Source organism: Pelodiscus sinensis, chromosome 5 (assembly GCF_049634645.1).
Source record: "Pelodiscus sinensis isolate JC-2024 chromosome 5, ASM4963464v1, whole genome shotgun sequence".
Lineage (NCBI taxonomy): Eukaryota > Metazoa > Chordata > Testudines > Trionychidae > Pelodiscus > Pelodiscus sinensis.
The window spans coordinates 40,256,012-40,276,549 of NC_134715.1; positions in this window are offsets into that span (position 1 = coordinate 40,256,012).

The window sequence follows — 20,538 nt, forward strand, 5'->3', positions numbered from 1 at the left end:
GAGATGAACAATAGGCCTACATTTTCAGAATTGTATCACATTTGGGTATCTCAATTTTTAGGTACCTAGTGCCTTGGTTTTCAGAGAGCACGTGCTTAGGATTTTATCAAAAGTCAACCCTTTCAAGATCTCTCAGACTGAGCACTCAAAATTACTAGTCACTCTGAAGTGACCTGTGTATATATCTTTAAATCCTGAAAGACTTGAAGTAGCTTGTATATATATTTTCAAAATCACCATCTCTCATTACCCCTCCATGTGTACCTCACATGCCTTATACCTCACTCCTTCCTACAGCATACAATCATATTCCAGTTCCCAATCCTTCATGCAACATGCCTCGCCAATTGCTGTCTTTTTCCATTTCAATTTTAAACTTTGAGAGACCATTTCTTGAACAAGACCTGCTAATGCTGACTTTCTTTAGCCAAATAAATATCCTCTCTACTTATTACATGGGGGGGGAGAGTGGAAATACTGAGTGAGAATTATTTTAAATGAAGCAGTAGTACCATCATGATAAGCACATAATGAACTTACAGAGCCACATAACCTCCTTATTTTTGTAGCCCTAGGACCTCTCTTTCTTCACTCTTTCTGCCCCCTGCATACAAAACACACACTGCTGCTCTCACTCCCTGAGTCATGTCTAAAGTTAGCCCTTTAACTCCTCATGGCCGAGACCATTTATTTTCTTTCTTCTGTAAAACATTTATCACAAGTTCTGCATAACTAAAGAACAGGTGTAACTATCTAATAGCTCTTCAGCTGCCAGTATGAAATAAGTTTTAGTCCAATTCTTAGTGGGCAGGTAATCAGCTCACAACAGGTACCACTCTTGGGCTACGTCTAGACTGCAAGCCTCTTTCGAAAGAGGCTTCTTCGAAAGTATCTTTCGAAAAAGCCTCTTTTGAAAAAGAGTGTCTAGACTGCAGTACTTTCGAAAAAGCAAGCCGCATTTTTGAAAGAAAGCACCCAGGCAGTCTGGATGCTCTCTTTCGAAAACGCCCTGTTTGCATTCAGGAACGCCTTTTTTCAAAAGAGCACTTTCGAAAAAAGGCGTTCTTCCGCGTGAAATTAGGTTTACTGCCGTCGAAAGAAAAGCTGTGTTCTTTCGATTTAATTTCGAAAGAACGCAGCTGTAGTCTAGACGCAAGTGAAGTTTTTTCGAAAAAAGGCTACTTTTTTCGAAAAAACCCTTGAGTCTGGACACAGCCTTGGTGGTGGTCTCATCAGAAAAGCCAACAAGACTTTCTTACTTGAAAGATGGTCTTTAAAGATGAGAAGGTCAGGGTGGAGGTACGGGGTTTAGGCTGGTTCAGTGTAAGGAAATCTATGCAGTTTGCTACTGCTCATGATATGTGTGTTCTGTGAATATATAAAATATGTCAGGGTACTCACAAGTGCTGGATATCTCATTAAAGAAAACCACTTGTCTTACTTTGTCCATTCTAATGTGTTAAAATCATCCACCCATTTAAGACATTTGTAAATAAACCAACAGGCTACGTCTACACTATGAGTTTTCTTAGAAAAAAATAAGCAAATGAGGTACTTATTTGCATGAGTTGTGATCTCATTTGTATATTTTCTGGTGATTCATTTTTTGCACCAGGTTTTTGCGCAAAAACAAGCAGTGTGGCCATTTTCTTTTTGCGCAAAAACCCCTTTTTCCGCAAGATCCGTATACCTCCTTTTTTGGGGCATAAGGATCTTGCAGAAAAAAGGGGTTTTTGCACAAAAAGAAAATGTCCACACTGCTTGTTTTTGTGCAAAAACCCCACCGCAAAAATGGATCGCCAGAAAATATGAAAATGAGATCGAGATTCATGCAAATTAGTTCCTCGTTTGCATATTTTTGGCCAAGAAAACTCATAGTGTAGACATAACCACGCACTGTAGGTTGTACCTCTCTAAACTGTGACTCTTTGCTTCCAGGACCAGAGTCCTGGTTGAGTGCTGGCAGCTGGGAGCCCTGTGCGCCAGTAGGGCAATGGGCTGGGGCCAAGAGCCCAGTACAGCACAGTGGGGCTACCCGGTGGAGCTGGGAAGCCCAGTGGAGCCAGGACAGAAGGGCTGGAAGAAGTGGGGGGGGGACGTGGCCTGCTGGGAGGCCAGCAGTCAGGCCAGGGTTTGGGAGTCTGGTGGCCGGGGAGCCAACAAATAACCTCTCCCACCAACATCCCTCATCCGGGACTGGTCAGGTTCTGAGGATGCCAAACTAGGGAGATCCAGTTTGCACTGTTTGTAGTCATGTAACAAAAGGAAAAGAAAATTAGGTCTCACAAACCTAATTGAATCAGTAAACCGAGCCACTCAGTGAATAAGCAAGCCTAGTTATTAAGAAAGCAAAACAAACATAAAAATCCACCTATCAACACCACCTGCATGATGAAGTGTTGTCCTCATTCTTTTCCTGAGTCACTTGGAACATTTTTAACATAGCATTTGTGGTGCTGCTAATAATATTAAAAAATAGAAAATATGCTTCCTCATTATAAAGATGGAAAGATCCCTGTAATGTAGACATTCCATAAGGAACACACACAGTTATAAACAGAGATATAATGAACATGGACTTTTTTTTATCCTAATCCCTTCATATTTCAAATTGAAGAGAAGTATAGGACTCTCCACCCCAGATTGAACCTAAATTTATGGTTTTGATTCTGGGTCAGATTTCAGCAAAAAGAAACACTTCTACTTTCCACTACTGGCCTAAAAGCAGCTAACAAAATTCAAGAGCTGATTTTGTGATAGTTCCACCACTTCATGCAGAAACTTTGAAAGAATAGATTGTGAAATTCAAGCATTGTCAATCCCAAAGCTAAACTCTAGTCCTGATTTAGACTCAGACACAAACTCTACCCTAAAATTTAATCCAGATTGGAACTCTGCTTTTTCGGCCCATTTCCATTTATAAGTGCTCTTGTTCCTTTAGTATGCTGGGCCCAGATCCAGTTACAATTACTTCTTTTTTCCTTTCTGTCCATTTAATGGGATTTTTGGCACCTCAAATTTATACTGAGCTGAAAATAGCAAATGGGAATTTTTTTTATACATTTTGTGGTGTGGGCAGACATTTGGCGAGTGTTTACTGAGTATCATCTCACTGCATTTGGCATTTGTATTGTTTCTATAAAACAGGTCAAATTCTTGTTCCTTTTCAGTTCCACTGTGTTTTGTCTAGGAGAAACTCTTTCTGTGCATTTTGTGGGTTTTTCAGAAAGGACTAGATAAAGGGTACAGATCCATTTAGCAAGTGCTATCATGTTCTCATGTTACATAAGAAGAGCAGAGGATGATGTGATGCCTAAATAGAGAATGTTTCTAGTAATAAATAAGTAACAATAAACACACAGAGACAATATCTGTCATAGTAACATCTAAAGTTGCAGAGACAACTTGAATCATCCACATTCTCCCAATCCATAGCAGATCCTCTGTCTATTTCCATTGGCGTTAATATTCATGTCTCTCAACACCACAAAGCAATATTCAGTTTGTGAAAACCCATAATGAGTAATACATTAAGCTGTGTTTCAACAATGTATTAATCACCAAACTCCCTCAAGAAAACAACATTGTCGCTTTTATTTTAAAGCATTTTTATTTTATTTTTTTCAAATGACAAATAGCTTCATTTGAGTGAATCACTGAATTTTTCATGTTTATTGAGGGGCAGAAAAAGGATCAAGAGTTGAGGTGTTCTGGTCTAACTCAATGAAAATTAAATACTGTATTAGTTACTACAAATAACTAGTTTTCTTAGGTAAGAACTGATTCTCAACCGCAGAACCAAGGACTATTCCAAAAAAGCACAGATTTTCTATCAAAATTTTTATGTAAGTTCTCTTCATAGTTTCCAGTAGAAAGAGTGGGCTAAAAGCTGGAGTCATTCAGAAATTATGTTTATCTTCTGTGATGTGGAAGCAAAGTTTTTAGAGATCTCTGATGCTGGCACAGACTTCCATGGCATGAAGCACAGCTACAGTTTGGAGAGAATCCAGCTTGAGTAAAGATCTGTTTTCATTTCTCTTCACTCCATAGTTGTACACTGTACCAAGATTCTTTAGTCAACACAAGAAATGAATGGTATTCAAATACCTTGCATCCCTAGATATCCTCTCACATCTAAAACAATGCAAAAAGGGCTAAATTCCTCCCAAAAAGTGCAATGTAACATGCTTTTATGTCATTCCCTGAACTGCCAGCTCCAAAAGTATACTTCTGGAAAAAATTATCCTAGAACAAGCTAAAATGCTTTTTGTTTCTACTGTTTGCAACATTATTTTTCCAAGCAACCACTTTCAAATCTCGCCTTAATTCTCACATCTTCCACGAAGTCTGCCAACACTGATCTCTCTTCTATCACAATGTGTTCCCCACTCTTCCATCTGTTCTTTTATCTTTGTACAACATCATTCAAAATCAGATTATCAGCTCCTCATGGCAGGGATCTCTTTTTTCTATGTGTTTATAAAGGGTCATTTTGAGGGACATGGAGTTGCTACGTAATACCCTGAGAATACTGAGATGTAATCATTTTATTAACACCGTATGTGACTTGGTCAGTGAGGTGAAGCTTTTGTATATTGGGTTAAGACTTTTTTGTATAAATGTATTGATCTAGCTTAATAAAGGGGCTGTGGAGGGAAGAACAGGAAAACACCATAATAAGTATAGATAAACAATTGCCAAGCAAACATTGGGGCCAGTTATAGGACAAATGGCTTAATGCCAAGCCTCATGCTGCAGTGACACAGCTGTTCTGCCACTGCTGGGAACTCTGAACAGTTAAAACATTTTTCTCAGGACAAGCAGGGGTTGGGGAAAGAAGAGAGAATTTATTGTCAGAGGCAGTTCAGGGGGACAGTGACATAGAGAGAGGTTCTGCACACACAGAGTCTAGGGAGAAGCAGGCATGAATATAGACTGAATTATTGTTTTAAATATCTATTTTCACTGAAATGGTTTGCTTTGAAATAAATAATTTGATTTAAGAAGGATATTACTGTCATTGCTCTGGGAGAGAAGAAAACCACAATTACTGAAGATGAATGAGGCCTGCTGAAGTAATTCTGGTTGATCACACTGTACTGCAGTCCAGGACCTGGTCTGGGAGGGAAGGTGTCAAGAGTAAAGCCCTACCAAATCGTAGATATCTACTTTATATCCACAGGAATCCACATCTGTGTGTGTGGATGCACATATCTGTGGCTCATTTTTGCAGCTATTGATGTGGACATGGATACAGATTTTGTATCCAAAACCATGAAAATGTGCAGATATGCACTTTATATCCATGGGAATATGCATCTGTGGATGTCAATGCAGATACCCTTGGATCCTTTGTGTGCAGAAAAACATTTTGTATCCATGCAGGGTTCTAATCATATGATCTCCCCCGCCCAGGAGGTTGGTTTGAGGCACATCGGGGGATGCACTGAAGACATCAGGAATCTAGTTAGCCCAGCCACTGATATCTATATACACACAGATGACAAGAGCATTGTCAAGAATCACATCTCCATTATGACTGATAAAAGACACTGTGGATTGTGGAGAAGGACAGAAGTCCTGTAAGTCAGGAGTACGTAACTAAAGGCATGAGAATGTATGAAAATTCTTAATAGCCTAGCCAAGCTGCCTTCAAGAACTCCCAAGCATTCTATAAAGAGAGATTCAGCAGCAGCAGAGAGTAACCAGATCTCTTTGAAGGCATATGGTCCAGCACAGATTCACTTCTCATCCCCTCCTAAAAGCAAGGGGGTGGCTTCTTCTCATCCTCAGTTGCTCCAGTAGTATTGGTAGTTCCAGACTTTGAATGGGTTGGGTGACTCTTGGGTGCTGAACATGTAATATAAGAGGTAACTAATTAAATCAGTTGCAGTAAATTAAAATAAATCATGTGGGGGCATACAAAAAACTAGAAGCATTACAGAAAATGAAGAATAGTTAAAAGGAAACAACATGAAAATAACATTTCTGTCTGAAAATATTGCCTTTAATTGTAATTTGTAAGTGTAGTATGAGGAACTGACCTCTTTAAAATTAGTCATTCATAATCACACGGTTTCCTAATGTCAAAGATATCTCACATGATGTACAGTCTGTAAGGGCATGTCTACAATAAATAATCATTTTGATATAACCAAATTCAACTTAACTCCCAATTTTACAAAATTAAAATAAGGTGTACCCACTATGAGAAATCTAGAAATTAGCCCTCATTTAGTGTGGACACTATAATTCAACCTATGTGCCTCTTACTTCATATTTGTCATTTGAAGAAGTGAGTTTTGTCCACAAATGCTCATGATACTATCTATCTATATTTGTATTAGTCCCTGGGAGTATGTCTACACTAGCCTCCCAGTTTGAACTAGAATGGCTAATGTAGGCATTTAACGTTGCAAATGAAGCCCGGGATTTAAACATCCCAGGCTTTATTTGCATCTTCCAGCCCGGGCGCTATTTTTAAATCCTCTTAGTCCGGATTAACTGCCCGCAGCTACACGTGGCAGGGAACCAGTAGTTTGAATTAAAGCCCTAATTTGAACTACCTGTTATTCCTCCTACAAGGAGGTTTAACTGGTAGTTCAAATTAGGGGCTTTAATTCGAACTACCGGGTCCCTGCCACGTGTAGCTGCGGGCAGTTAGTCCGGACTAAGGGATTTAAAAATGGCGCCCGGACGGGAAGATGCAAATAAAGCCCAGGATATTTAAATCCTGGGCTTCATTTGCAACTTCAAATGCCTACATTAGCCTCCTTAGTTCGAATTGGGGGGCTAGTGTAGATATACCTTAAGTTGCTACAGGACTGTAGTTTACGGTTTTTGTTGTTGTTTTTGTTTTTGTTTTTTATTTACAGACTAACACGGTTACCCCTCTGAGACTTAGTGCTAAATGGTTATTTATGCAAAAAAAACTACACACACGCGCACACACACACACACACACACACACACACACACACACACAATATTCAGGTTGCTATCAGTCCCAAGAAACTAGTCAATTACCCAAATCAGTTTGAATCTTAGATATCAAAGTCAAAGTCAAATCTGGTAGCCAATCCTTAAAATAGATCTACGTAACTGACTGATCTCTTGGGAATAGCAGTCCTCAAATTCTATTAGCCCAACAAATGAGCCACTATTAAAGCAAAGTATCAGAGGGGTAGCCGTGTTAGACTGGATCTGTAAAAGCGAGAAGGAGTCCTGTAGCACGGTATAGGCTAACAGATGTATTGGAGCATAAGCTTTTCATAGGCAGAGTGGCCACCAGGGAAAGCTGGAGAGGGCTAGCCTCCCACTAGTTTGCATTAAGGGGCTACACAGCCCTTAATTTGAACTAGTAAGTTCGAACTAGGTTTAGTCCTCGTGCAATGAGGTTTACCTAGTTCGAACTAAGCGCCTATCAAAGTTAATTCGAACTAACGTCCGTTAGTTCGAATTAACTTTGTAGTGTAGACATACCCTAAGTTGCTACAGGGCTCCTTGTCTCTTTTATTGAAGCAAAGATGGTTTAGGAGCTTGTTTTCTGTAAGGCAAAGGCACAATTTTATATGCATCAGGAACAAAATTATGCCCAGACTGAAAAGGTACTATGCATGATTGTGTCTCCCACAAAGAGGTTTCATTCTTGTATATATAGAGAGAATAGTTTGAGGTAGTCTGATAAGAAAAGCACTGTAGATCATATCCTCCAATTTCTTGGGAATGCACCTAGATGGCTGAAATATGATCTTAACATCACACATGCCCCTGGTAAAGACATATTCATTGCAGACACTCTATCAAGACTTATAGTGGAATATACTATAGATCCAGATGATGAAATTACTGCTAAAAAACGGTCATCATGTAACAGAGATCACCTCTACACTCAGCACAGACTTGTTAATCAAAGTGGAGGATGTACAAAAAGAACCTGTAATTCAAGCCTTATAGGATAGTGTATGTGACAGCAGGCTGCAGAGAGGACAAAAAGTGAATCCCAGATGGCAACCATACTGGGCTGTGAGAGACACTATTTCATTATGACAAGAATTGTAAGTGGCTGGTGACAAGATAATTATTCCTAACAACAGAAGGCAGGAAATGCTTAACCACTTGCAGAAATCACACCAAGTCATTCAGAAAACCAAAGCAAGTTTGTGCACTAGCCAGGAATGACCCAACATATAGTACAAATTACAGAAGGCTGCAGGGTATGACAGGAACGTAAGCCAAGTAACCAAAAACAATCATTATACCGTGACACAAGATACTTGCAGACATTTGTTATTTCAGTGTACACTCCTATCTACTCCTAGTGGACTGCTTTTCTAAATTTCCAGTAATTCTGCATGTACTAGCAAGTCAGCACACTGTATTATTGCTAATCTGAAAGCTGTATTTGCAAGGCATAGAATCTCTAGAGTTAGTGAGTGACCATGTTCCCTTTGCAAGCAAGGAAATGGGTAACAGCTCACCCACTCCAGTCCTGGATAGCCACAATCTAAAGAAATGGTCCAAAAGGGCATTTAGATAATAAAAATCAATGTTTCATAAAATGAATGCATCAGGAAGACTCCTACCTCACTTTTTTGGAGTTGAGAAACCCAACATGAAGAGGTATGGAACACTGTCCTGTACAAGAAAAACAAGGAATCCTGTGGCATTTAAAGAGTAACATTTTTTCCTCTTTTTGTTTTTGTCTTTCTTTTTCTCTGAAGAACATAAGAACGACCACACTTGGTCAGACCAAAGGTCCATCTAGCCCAGTATCCTATCTGCCAACAGTGGCCAATGCCAGATGCCCCAAAGGGAATGAACAGAACAGGTTATCATCAAGTGATCCCTCTCCTGTCATTGATTTCCAGCCTCTGACAAACAGAAGCTAGGGACACCATTCCTTGCCCATCCTGGCTAATAGCCAGGTCTCAACAAATAATGCAATCTACTCACCGATGGCGAGTAGATTGCAACCCAGAAGAGCCGGGTTCGGGCGATCTGCGCATGCGCAGAACGATCTGCACATGCGCAGATCGCTGGACAGCCCCGCTGGTGAGCGGGGCTTGCCACGGTTTGGCGAGCCCTGCTAATAGCCATTGATGAACCTAACCTTCATTAATTTAGCTGATTCTTTTTTGAACCCTGGTAAAGTCCTGGTCTTCACAATACCCTCTGGCATGGAGTTCCAGAGGTTGACTGTGCAGTCAGTGAAGAAAAACTTCCTGTTTGTTGTTTTAAACCTGCTACCTATTAATTTCAACTGGCGACGCCTTGTTCTTATGTTATGGGAACGAGTAAATAACTTTTCTTCATCCACTTTTTCCACGCCAGTCATGATATTATAGACCTATATCATATCCCTTCTTAGTCTTCTCTTTTTCTAAGCTGAAAAGTCCAAGTCTTTTTAATCTCTCTTCATATGGGACCCATTCCAAACCGCTGATTATTTTTGTTGCCCTTTTCTGAACCTTTTCCAGTGCCAATATATCTTTTTTGAGATGAGGCAACCACATCTGTATGCAGTATTCAAGATGTGGGCCTAGCTGGATTTATATAGAGGCAATAAGATATTTTCTCTCTTTTTCTCTACCCCCTTTTTAATGATTCCAAACATTCTGTTTACTTTTTTAACTGCTGCTGTACATTGAGTGGATGTTTTCAGAGAACTATCCACAATAACTTCAAGATCTCTCTCCTGATTAGTTATAGGTAAATTAGTCCCTATCATTTTGTATGCATAGTTGAGATTATTTTTTCCAATGAGTTGTAGCTCATGAAAGCTTATGCTCTAATACCTAAATAAATGTGTTAGTCTTTAAAGTGCCACTGGACTCCTTTTTGTTTTTGCTGAAATAGACTCTCTGTTGCTGTACATTTCTGCAGATCAGGATTTTTCCTTCATGGGTAAGTTGCAATATTATTCCTGCCAAATGACATTGTTATACATGGAGACACTGTCCTTCTAAGAGATCCTACTTGCCCCCTTTTACTGTGGTTTAAGAAACTGTACCCTGATTTCAGAGCATCTGGCAAAAAAAATTCAATTGCCATGTTCGATAGCTGTAAAATAATTATGGAACATGAATCCCCAGGGTTGTCCCAAAAAGGTCTTTTGAATACAGACCCAGAATCCTGTAGCTACTCCAGCAGCGTAGCCTCTTCAGGGACCACTGTCAGTACCAGGGTCACTTCATGTGCTTCATGCATGCAGGCTTCCCAGGAGCGGCTCGAGGAGAGCTGCCAGCAACTGGCTCCCTAGGCAGAATTGCGATCGGCTCTCCCGCCTCCATAGCCCTCGAAGGAGTGACGTCATCAACTCTAGGCAACTGCCGAGGTTGCCTACATCCACGGGCTGCCCCTATCCCTCTGGTGGTACCTTGGACTGGATTCTCAAAAGTGTACTAACCATGCTCAGTAGATGGTCATGCACCACTGTGTGCTAAGTAAAGTTCTCTTGATTCAATGCTTCATAAAAAGGCAGGAATATGAGGGAGTTCTCAGAGATGTTGTTAGCATCCATGACTTCTTAGTAGTCAATCATGATCCACTTCATTCACTGTATGCATTGATTGATGGTTTGGTCATGCCCCAGTGCCATCAGCCGCTCTACTGTAGCTTTGTAAATGTGACCACTTTTAATGTCTTCCTGTTACTGAATGTCTTGCTCCCCTTGCACCAGAGATTACCCAGAATCTGATTGCATTCCTCTGGACAGCTACAGATGTGCTGGATATAAGATTTCTTGTTAGTGTTGGGCCAAAGCTAACACAGGAGGGCTAGCTGTGTTTCCCTTTGGGCAATCAGTGTGGAAATATAGGAATACATGCTGAGCAGCTGCACTTCAATCATGAGGTTGTTTCCAGTTCCTGGGAACTGGGTGGAAAGTTTTGGGATGGAAGGCTTGGGAAACACAGGCTCAGCTATTGTAGAATGGCACTGGCAGACTTTCCGCCCTTGAGTCTGGTGGCCTCGACTTGACGGGGCTTAGACCTGTGTCACAAGCTCAGCCTTGTAACTCTGTGTGGGTTCATGGGCCCAAATCCTGAGGGCTTTTTGGCTCAACTGAGACTGAGATTTGTTTATGAACAGTAGGTAATTTGGGATTAAACATGTGTCTGAATCCAGGGTTTATTGTGCAGTGTAGACATGCCTTATGTAGCTCTCCCCCTCTCTCCTTCCCTAAGTGCCCCGCACTTTGAAATGAATGAGCTTTCTTCTTCCGTGTCCAAAGGGTCATCAGGATAAGATGCCCTTTTGGTTCACATATTGTAGTTACAAAAAAGGGATATAATTTATCGCCACCACACTGCATAGAAACCTGTATAGAAACTATTCTAAGGCAAGGTCATCTCCTAGATGTGTATAATGAATCTCCCTGATTACTGCACTGTGGTTGCCTTGGTGTAACAGAAGAGAATGTGGCCCTCGATAAAAAAACTTTCCATTCCAAAAAAATAACTCAATTCTTGGTTAGTTTGCAATTAGCAGTATAGTTTCACGGAAACAGCTCTGTGGAAATGCACACATACTGAGCCTTTTATTCTGAGTAGTCTATTAATAAGAATAGTGTTACATGATACTACTTTTATGGTCATTTGAGGTGCATCTATTACTATTAGAAAAAGTTACATGGAAGCACAGAATTTCCATATTAACTGGCGGGAAATAAATAGAACTTGAAAAATGGCATTTAGATATTCATGATAGTTACTAAGTGGTGAACAGTATAGAGGAAAGGAAGGAAGGTACAGTTAATAAACTCCTTGTAGCTAATTTAGTTTCCACTCCCTTTTACATTTATACATAGAAATGCTAAGCCCAAAATTATTCTGCCTATAAAAAAGGCAATAAAAAGTTCTTAATGAGGCATTTTAAAATCAGGAACTGAACAACAACAAATTTTATTTTTACTACAACTACCTCAGACTTTTGGGACTAGGCAATGGATAACTTGTCTCATCTAGAGAGTTTTGGAGATCTTCAGACAGAATTCATAACGGACCCAAAATGACGGTTTGGGCAATCTTATAATATTAGATGTTCTAAGGGCATAGAAATATGCCAAAGGTCTGGGGTGAGATTCACAGTGCTTCGATTAATCCCTGACTATGTGCTAAAATAAAATTAATTGCAGAATGGTTTCACAAGCATTTTCTCAATTGTTTCACTCAGACTGAAGATATGGTAATGTATGTGTTTTATTGAAAACAGTCAGGTAACTGCTAGTGTCCCATGTTCTTCAGCATTCAGAAAGCAGTGTTGTTTAGACATAATATCTAACAATCAAGGTGAAGTTCATAAATGGGACAAGATTTTTAGTGTGTAATTGATTTGTCCCTATGAGAAATTTGCTTCTAATTATCAAGGGTCAAATGTTGTCTTATGCTCTGGAGCAAGCACTCTCTTTTCCCTCTCTCTTTCAGTAAGCCTCATAACCTGATATTGGCCTGTCTTTACACAAAGTGCCATGGCTCAATTCAAGAAGCTAGAACTTAGACCTACCTTTCTATCATAGAATGGCAAAACTCCTGTCCACTTCAATAGCAGTTTCATCTCTGGACTTCAAGATTGGGTCTCCTTAGTAAAAGTGAAAAACTTGAAACACAATGATCGGCAACAAATTTCCTATCCCTCACATGCTGTAATAAAGTCTGCAATTAATGACATAATATTGTCTATGCTGCCACTGCGGGTAATAGAGCAGAAACAACAATATACATGAGAAAAGCATAAGGAGAACTGAGAGTAAAACCAGACCAAACTTTTGTGTGAATTGCTACTGATACAACAATTAGCTTTTCTATGGAACTTGGCATTGATATCAATAGCTAACACGTGGTGAGAAGTTCACAGAGAATAAATATAGTCTATTCTAACCAGAATTATTTCATAGAGTATGGTATCAATGCTACGTGATACTTCATATAGTGTAATCCACAGTACACTACCCTATTTTCATAGTTCAGTGAAGTATAAACTCTAATGTAAGCAAATAAACTATTAGGAAGACATTACATGGCAAAAACAAAAATGGCATGGATCTTAGTCCCTTTGGAAACCATGTGAATTCTGCCATTGACGTCAAGGTGGGACTTAGATTTACATGTCATGCATTGCTTGGCTTGCTGTGTGTTTGGGAGTTGCTTTGCTGTCAGTAACAGTTTGTCAACCAATTCAGCTCTGGCAAAAACAATTGTTATTATGTTCCAGTTGCATGCTCTGGTTTCCTCATTTCCTGCTACAGTTTTATTCGGAAAGATGAGGAAACTAGGAGTAGCTCATATTTATTGAAATTTAAATTAAACTTGAATCTCCCCTAATCTCATTACAGAAAGAAAAATGAAGATCCTCCTCCATTTCCTTGTTGGCTTTTATAGAATTATTACACTGGTGTCTTAGCGACGAGGAGTCCTGTGGCACCTTATAGACTAACTGAAGTGTAGGAGCATAAGCTTTCGTGGGCAAAGACCCACTTCGTCAGATGCATGCATCTGACTAAGTGGGTCTTTGCCCACGAAAGCTTATGCTCCTACACTTCAGTTAGTCTATAAGGTGCCACAGGACTCCTCGTCGCTTTTGCAGATTCAGACTAACACGGCTACCCCTCTGATACTGGTGTCTTAGTACTAACTCTGCATCTAGCTAGAGATGGGTACAAAATGAAACAAATTGTGCCCTGCGAAATTTGGGGGAATTTTGGATCCATATCCAATACGGATCATACCCATTTCTGCTTTTAACCTCGTAAGAAAATGTAACAACAACAAAAAGTACAACCAAGTGGGATCTAAGAAGAGATTGCAATAAGAAAACATGAGACATACAGGAGACCTGTCCATCTGAAAGTAAAGACGTATTTCTCACCTAGGGGTATTCACCTTGGCCTCTGATTGATGTCAGGTGTAGTAATGCAGACTCACTGTTCATGTGTAAAGATTACTATGTGCTCCCTGTCACTTATCTGAGAACTTCTGCTGATTTATTTTCATTTGACCTCTTCAGAGGACTTGAAGACTTTTTCCTCTCTCTCTCCTGGATAATTTGTCTTGCAATAGTGAAAGGTGTACTTATTTTGTCACGCTCTCTATAATTAAGACAGACTGTTCAATTTTGGTGAATTCAGTGAGAATCCTAGATCAGGACATAAATTCAGAACAAGACATAATCAAACTGATTCATATGAATACAGGCAACCCTTTGTCTAAAGCACAAACTGAACTAGTACCAAACCTCTAAAGAGAGAATTAAGAACGTTTTATCTGAAAATATAGTATCTATCATTAGGTATATTATTGGCCTAGCTATTTATAATAATAACTCAATAATACAGTGAGGAACACGATATATTAATTAGAAAGTTATGCTATAAATAAAGACAAGGAATGTAATGCCACACAATATTTGTTTCCTTTTCACAACCATTACACCACCATCTCTTTTCTGCTTTCCAATAGTAATATTAAGTAACTGGAAGTTCCAATTGTTTTAAAAAAAAAACATACAAGTGAAAGCTTCAATAAAAAGAAATGAACATTTAAAAGAATTTTTGGAAGGCCCATACTGGCATCAGCTCAACCTCTGAGGTGACATATGCCAATTTGTTCTTTATTATTTGGCTTATTTCACGTACATAGGGTGAATAGGTGAATGAGTAAAAAAAAAAAAATCTTTCAATCTTTGGTTTTCATTTGAAAATTCCAGTAAGTTAAAAGTCTCTATACTCCTATGTTTGGTTGGTTGGTTGATCTGGTCTCTTACAGACCTCTTACTGATTTTCTGATTTTTTTAAGAAACAAAACAATATGCATCTTATTGGGTTTCCAACAACTTTTCCAAGTTATTTGGCTCAGCTTTCTTTAGTCTGTTGATCTTTGCCTCCCATCTTCCTGCTGAAGATGTTGTGAAGGCCAAGACTATAACAGATGAACTCATGGAGGATAGGTACCTCAATGGCTATAATCCAGGATGGGCAGGGATGATGTCTCTAGCCTCTGTTTGCCAGAAGCTGGGAATGAACAACAGGGAATGGAATACTTAATGATTCCCAATTCTGTTCATTCTCTCTGGGGCACCTGGCATTGGCCACTATAGGGAAACAGGATCCAGGGCTAGATGGATCTTTGGTCTGACATAGTATAGCCATTATTATGTTCTTAAGTACCATGCAGTACAGTGAGACTCCCAGAGCCCATCACTTGCTGCTCCAATATTTGTGTAAGCAAAAAGATGAGACTATAGATTTGTTTTGAAGAAGGGTTTTGCTGGTATTTTATTTGCATTGCTCGTTACATGGAGAGGAGCTACAAATGCAAACTGCCTACTTCAGTGACTGCTTCTCTCCTACAGACCCTACTGTTCTATCTACAGTCAGTGGAGGCACCCAAGCTGGAGTCACCCGCTGCTTAAAAAATAAGGATCTGCAGTAAAGAATTTTTTCATATAAGCCTTCACCTTCATTCTACTCCTGCCCTCAGTCTGGAAGAATTTAGGATTGTTGCCAAGATCTGGGTGTTTTTATCCAGGATTTGCACCAGATTAAGGCATGGGCTAACCGGGCAGCTGCCCAGGGCACCAACCTATGGGGGGCACCTGATGGCAGCTGTAAGGGGCACACAGTGCCCCTTACAGCTGCCATCAGGCACCCAGATCATGGGCTGCAGCAGCTCCCAGCAGTCGCGACCGCGTTAACCCCCGCAGAGCCGGCCAGCAGCGCCCTTTACTCTGCGGTCGCGGGGCCCTGCATGGCCAGGCTTGGCCTGCCCCTGGCGGCCCTGGGCTGCATGCCAGTGGTGGTAGCCAGGCTGGGACGGGACGGGCACATGCGTCCTGCTGCCACCAGCTCTGCGCATCCTCCCCCACGCGCCGGGTGAGGGTGGGGCCGCGCATGTGCCCTCTCCTGCATGCCAGCGCAGGATCAGGGCTGCATATGCACCCTCCCCCAACCCAGGGCGCAATTAAACTGTCTGCCCAGGGTGCCGGAATGACTCGGTCCAGCCCTGGCATCAGGAGGGGTTTGATGAAGGATTTTTAGTTGGGGGTTAATGGAAGGTTAACTGCTGTTGTGAGACTGTTTTCTCCAACTATGGAATATGTGGGAGCTTTGTTGTGTATTATGTGGTTTATATAATAAGCCCAAACAAATACATATATAAACAAGGGCAAATTTCAGTTGATAGCATTAAAGATGCAATGGGAAATTTTACAAGAATAAGGTTGTTAACCTCATTGTCCTCTTGGCCTTATATGGTTGAAGTATAGTCTGTCTAGCTCAATGCCCCCTGCAATTCCAGATGGATACATGCTCAACTTTGTACTCTAAACCGTGAAGCAATATTGCTGTGCAGCTACTGCAATTCAGGCAGCTGCACTTCATTGGGGAGTTAGGTCATTCCTATGTGTAGTATGATTTGCAAAGTACTTTGTAATAAGAGTCAAAAAGATAATGAGAGATAAAAATAAGTATATTTTCTGTCAGGCCATTGTATTATTACCTCTCACTGTTAGAGAGTGTCTACATGCACACACACTATATAAAGGTCTATGTGCATTGTCAATGGTGTATTCTGCATGCGGTTTCCATTCTGTTGCCTTCAGTGTTCTTGGAATCAATTGAAGCTGAAACATCCTGGAAGAAAAGTTCAATTTTTGCACACCCTGGTTTCAATTATTTTTAAATCTGACTCACAAACATGGCTTTTAAAGATATGTGACTGAAGTGCCAAATAAGGATCTTTTGATTTTTTTGAAATACATGTGGTTGAAATCTGAGACCCGCTTGCTGCCAAGCCACAGTATTTGGAATAGAGTATTGGCACAGGAAAATAAGCCATTGTTCAGAGTATAATTTTAAGAGGGACTATCCTACATAAAGGAAAAAGTAAATTCTCATACTTTAGCTCATGGTTATGGGACAATCCCTTAATCCTTTGTTAAACACTTAAAGTTGAAATACAGACTCTAGTGCTGTTTATTCAAGATCTCAAAGATAATCTCATGATATAAACTACATTAGACCCTACTTCAATTTTTCTCTTTCAAAAGAAAGGATCAAAACTATATGAAATCACAACAAAGTAGTGGAATTGGCCATCATATTAATACTTCTAGACTTGTGCTACATATGTTAATGTTTCCTAATTTTGCATCTAGTTGTTTCCAAACCTTGTCCATTAGCTTCAGTTGAAGCAATACTAGGCTCATGGGGAAATGAAAACACCTTGTAGGAAAATACAGTGTCATTAGCTAATATTTTCACAGTACCACCACCCGGTGTCAATTCATGAAGTTTATTGTGAGTGAAAGTAAGATGTAAAATACTTGTATTAATGGTTGTACAAAAATGAATTCAATTGCAAAAACTATTTGTGGGACCATTAATGAACAAAAATGAAGAGACTAAAAAAGTGTGAAGTATAAAAATATGGGGAGAAATTGGCTATTTAAAATGCATGGGCACAAGATTAGAAGAAAAACAAGTGTGCACCATACACATTCATATGAAAGAAAATATAATCAAAATTGAAAGGTTAAACCTAAGGAAAAGAGAGAGCTACAGCCTTGAAGATGGACAATTTGTGATGGTTTATTTCTAATCCTTAATAAAAATTAAATGTGAAGGGCAGCTGTGAGAACATGAGACAAAAACCAAACCATCTTGAAGCAAATTGGCAATACAGTGCCAGACAGTTTGTACTTGTGCAGTTATTCTAATGCCAGAACTAAGATACCAGTTGATTAAAAAAACATTTCCTAGTTCCTAGTTCCTTTCAAATTTAGTCAAAAGTCTCTCTCAGTTCTTAATTCTAGTAAAGAATTTGTCACCGGCTTACAGCAATCCCTGCTGAAATTAGAGGTGGACCAATCCACCAAATTTGGAAATGAGTTCATGTACAAACTTCAATTCCCTCAGACTTGGAAAGTGTTGGTTCAGGTTTTGGGTCAGTCTTTTTAGTAACTATCTTATTCAGTTTTTCTCACATTGTTAATTTCTGACAGTTGTTAATGATCAATGCAACAAACTGGTGGTGTTAGTCAACAAACACAAAACCAAACACATTTAGCATTATTTGGAGGCCTTAAGGGGAGTCCTAGCAAAGCATCCAAGAAGTGAATGGGACCAAATATCCTTTCACCTCACAGATCAAATGCTGCTTCACTTGTGTCAAGTTGCCCTGTCTAAGACTGCTGTTCCTGAAGTCTCAGTCTTACTGTGTATCTTCAGGCTCTGCTTCAGCTCTACAGTAGCACTGAGAACATATTCTCTTGCATGTTCCTTGATTAATAGCATCTTAGCAAAAATAATTCCATATACTGTACAGAAAGTTCCAGTCAACTAAGCAGCTAGACATAAGCTATTTGAAATGTTTCCTAATAAATTAGGAAAACCAGCAGTTCATCTGAGAAGGAAAAAAATATTCTCTGTGGTAAAGGTTAGATGCCAAATTCTGCCCTTGTATACATATGTATGGCTTTGGATACATATGCATGGCTTTCATTGAAATCACATAGCTTTTGCTTATGGACATCTGAGGGCAGAATTTGGCCTGAACTATGAATTGCCCAGTTCGGCAAATACACTCATGTGAATTGTCTCAATGAAGACCATGTGCATTGTGTTAAAAACTCAGTGGACAAATCTTTAAACTGCATGCACGCAACGTAGGCATACAAATATCGTGAAGCGTGGCACATGCACATTTATGTATATCCCCAAACTCCAAACATGTACAAATATAGGGGCACTTGTGCATGTTCACTTTTGAAAATCTGGCCCACATTTGCAAAGTATGTTTATTGCACATTGTGATCAGGCTATAGCTAGTTAGTTTAGAGAATGTATTGTAGAGTAGGTCCACCCTGTGTCATGTTGTGGGGGAATGAAAGTATAGCTTGCTCTGCTTAAGTGGCCTAGTCTCCCAAGTCACCACAACCACCTTAGCTTCTAGGGCAGTAAGACCTGATGGTTGGAGTCTGTGCAGCAGTTCTTTAGAGTTGAGCAGCATAACCTGAGTCACTAGGACTCTCCTTCTAAATAGGGCAGTGCAGCCTACTGGCCAGAGTCAACAGGACTGCCCCTTGTTGCAGGGCAGTGCAACCCAGTGACCAGGGACAATAAGATTGCCCCTCACAGCAGGACAGTTCTGTACAGCCTAGTGGCCATGGAGGGTCAGAGGACCCAGCCCCCTTGCCACACCCACTTCATGAGTCTCAGCTCTGGGCCCTGTTTGCAGTGGGGGATTCATCATTGACTCTGCAGGAATCCCTCTGAAACACACTGATTCAAATCCCGGTTCAACAACTGGATCAATGTTTCGTTTCCTGGATTACTTTCTACCCATCCACAAATGGTTTATAGTCTCGGGGCTTCCACAGTCTCTTCTCTGTCTGTGGTGTCAGTTGGCTGGGTTCAGTTGGTGCTACAGCCCAGAAGGTCAATATAGCCTGGAGTGCCAGCAGTCTCTTTGCAATGCACCTCTGCTCCTTCAATGCTCAGCCCAGCATAGGTGCTGCAAGGAGGGGATGCTGCCGACTCCCTTGACTTGATGTTGTTTCCATCACATACAGGGTTTGCAGTTTGGTTCAGTCTCGCTATGAAAATTGTTCTAGCATCGCTGCAGCTCAGACTGAGCTGAGCTGTTTCCTTTTATACAATGCCCAGCAGGGATGAGGATACATGGCCTCCTCAGTCCACAGAGTTACCCTGCTGGTCTGATGTGGGATATACAGCACATGGTAGGCTATGCCCAGGAGCGCCAGAAACTTGCTAGATGTGGGGAGGGCTGCTGGCGCTTGGACTGTGGCCCCATCTCTGCCCTTCCTCTTGATTCTACTTCACCCTAAGGCCCCAATCCCACTTTGCTGCTGTGTATGAGGCTCCACACACCACTTCTTCCAAATCCCTACCCACCATTCATGCCTCTCTGCCACCTCCTGCTGTCACTTGCCTTTTAAGTGGGAAAAAAGCAATAGGGTCATGGCTTGTTCTGGCGCCAAAAATCTGAGATGCTCTGACATCTTCACAGCAGCAGTCGTTTCACAGGAGCAATTCAGGTTTATACCAGCAAGGGCATTGGAAGAGGGGGGAGTGCTCATGGCCCCATCATTTTGGAAAGTTTTTTCATGCCTTAAGGGTGAGCCGGTGCAGGGAAGGGGAGAGAGGTCAGAGGAGAGGAGCAAGTGGTGGCTGGATCCTCAGGGAGAAAAGGTGGAGTGGGGGCAGGGCCATGGTCTGATTGCTGGTGGAGCGCTCCTGAGACATAGGGAGCTTCTGGGGCTCCTGCCCCCAGGGCACAAAGGCAGTGGTGGCAGGCCAAAGGAAGATGACGCACATTCAGCATTTGCCCCCTGTGTGACTGGCCCTTTTAATTTGGGGAGACTGTCACAAGCCTCTTGCACACAACAACCAACACCCTGTCACAGTAAGACAAAGAAAATCGGTAAAAAGGCAGGAAATCTCTGGAGCTTCCATTTCGCATGCTGAACACACATTCATAGATACTGCTGCTTGCTGCAGAACTATGGAGTATGCTAACTTTA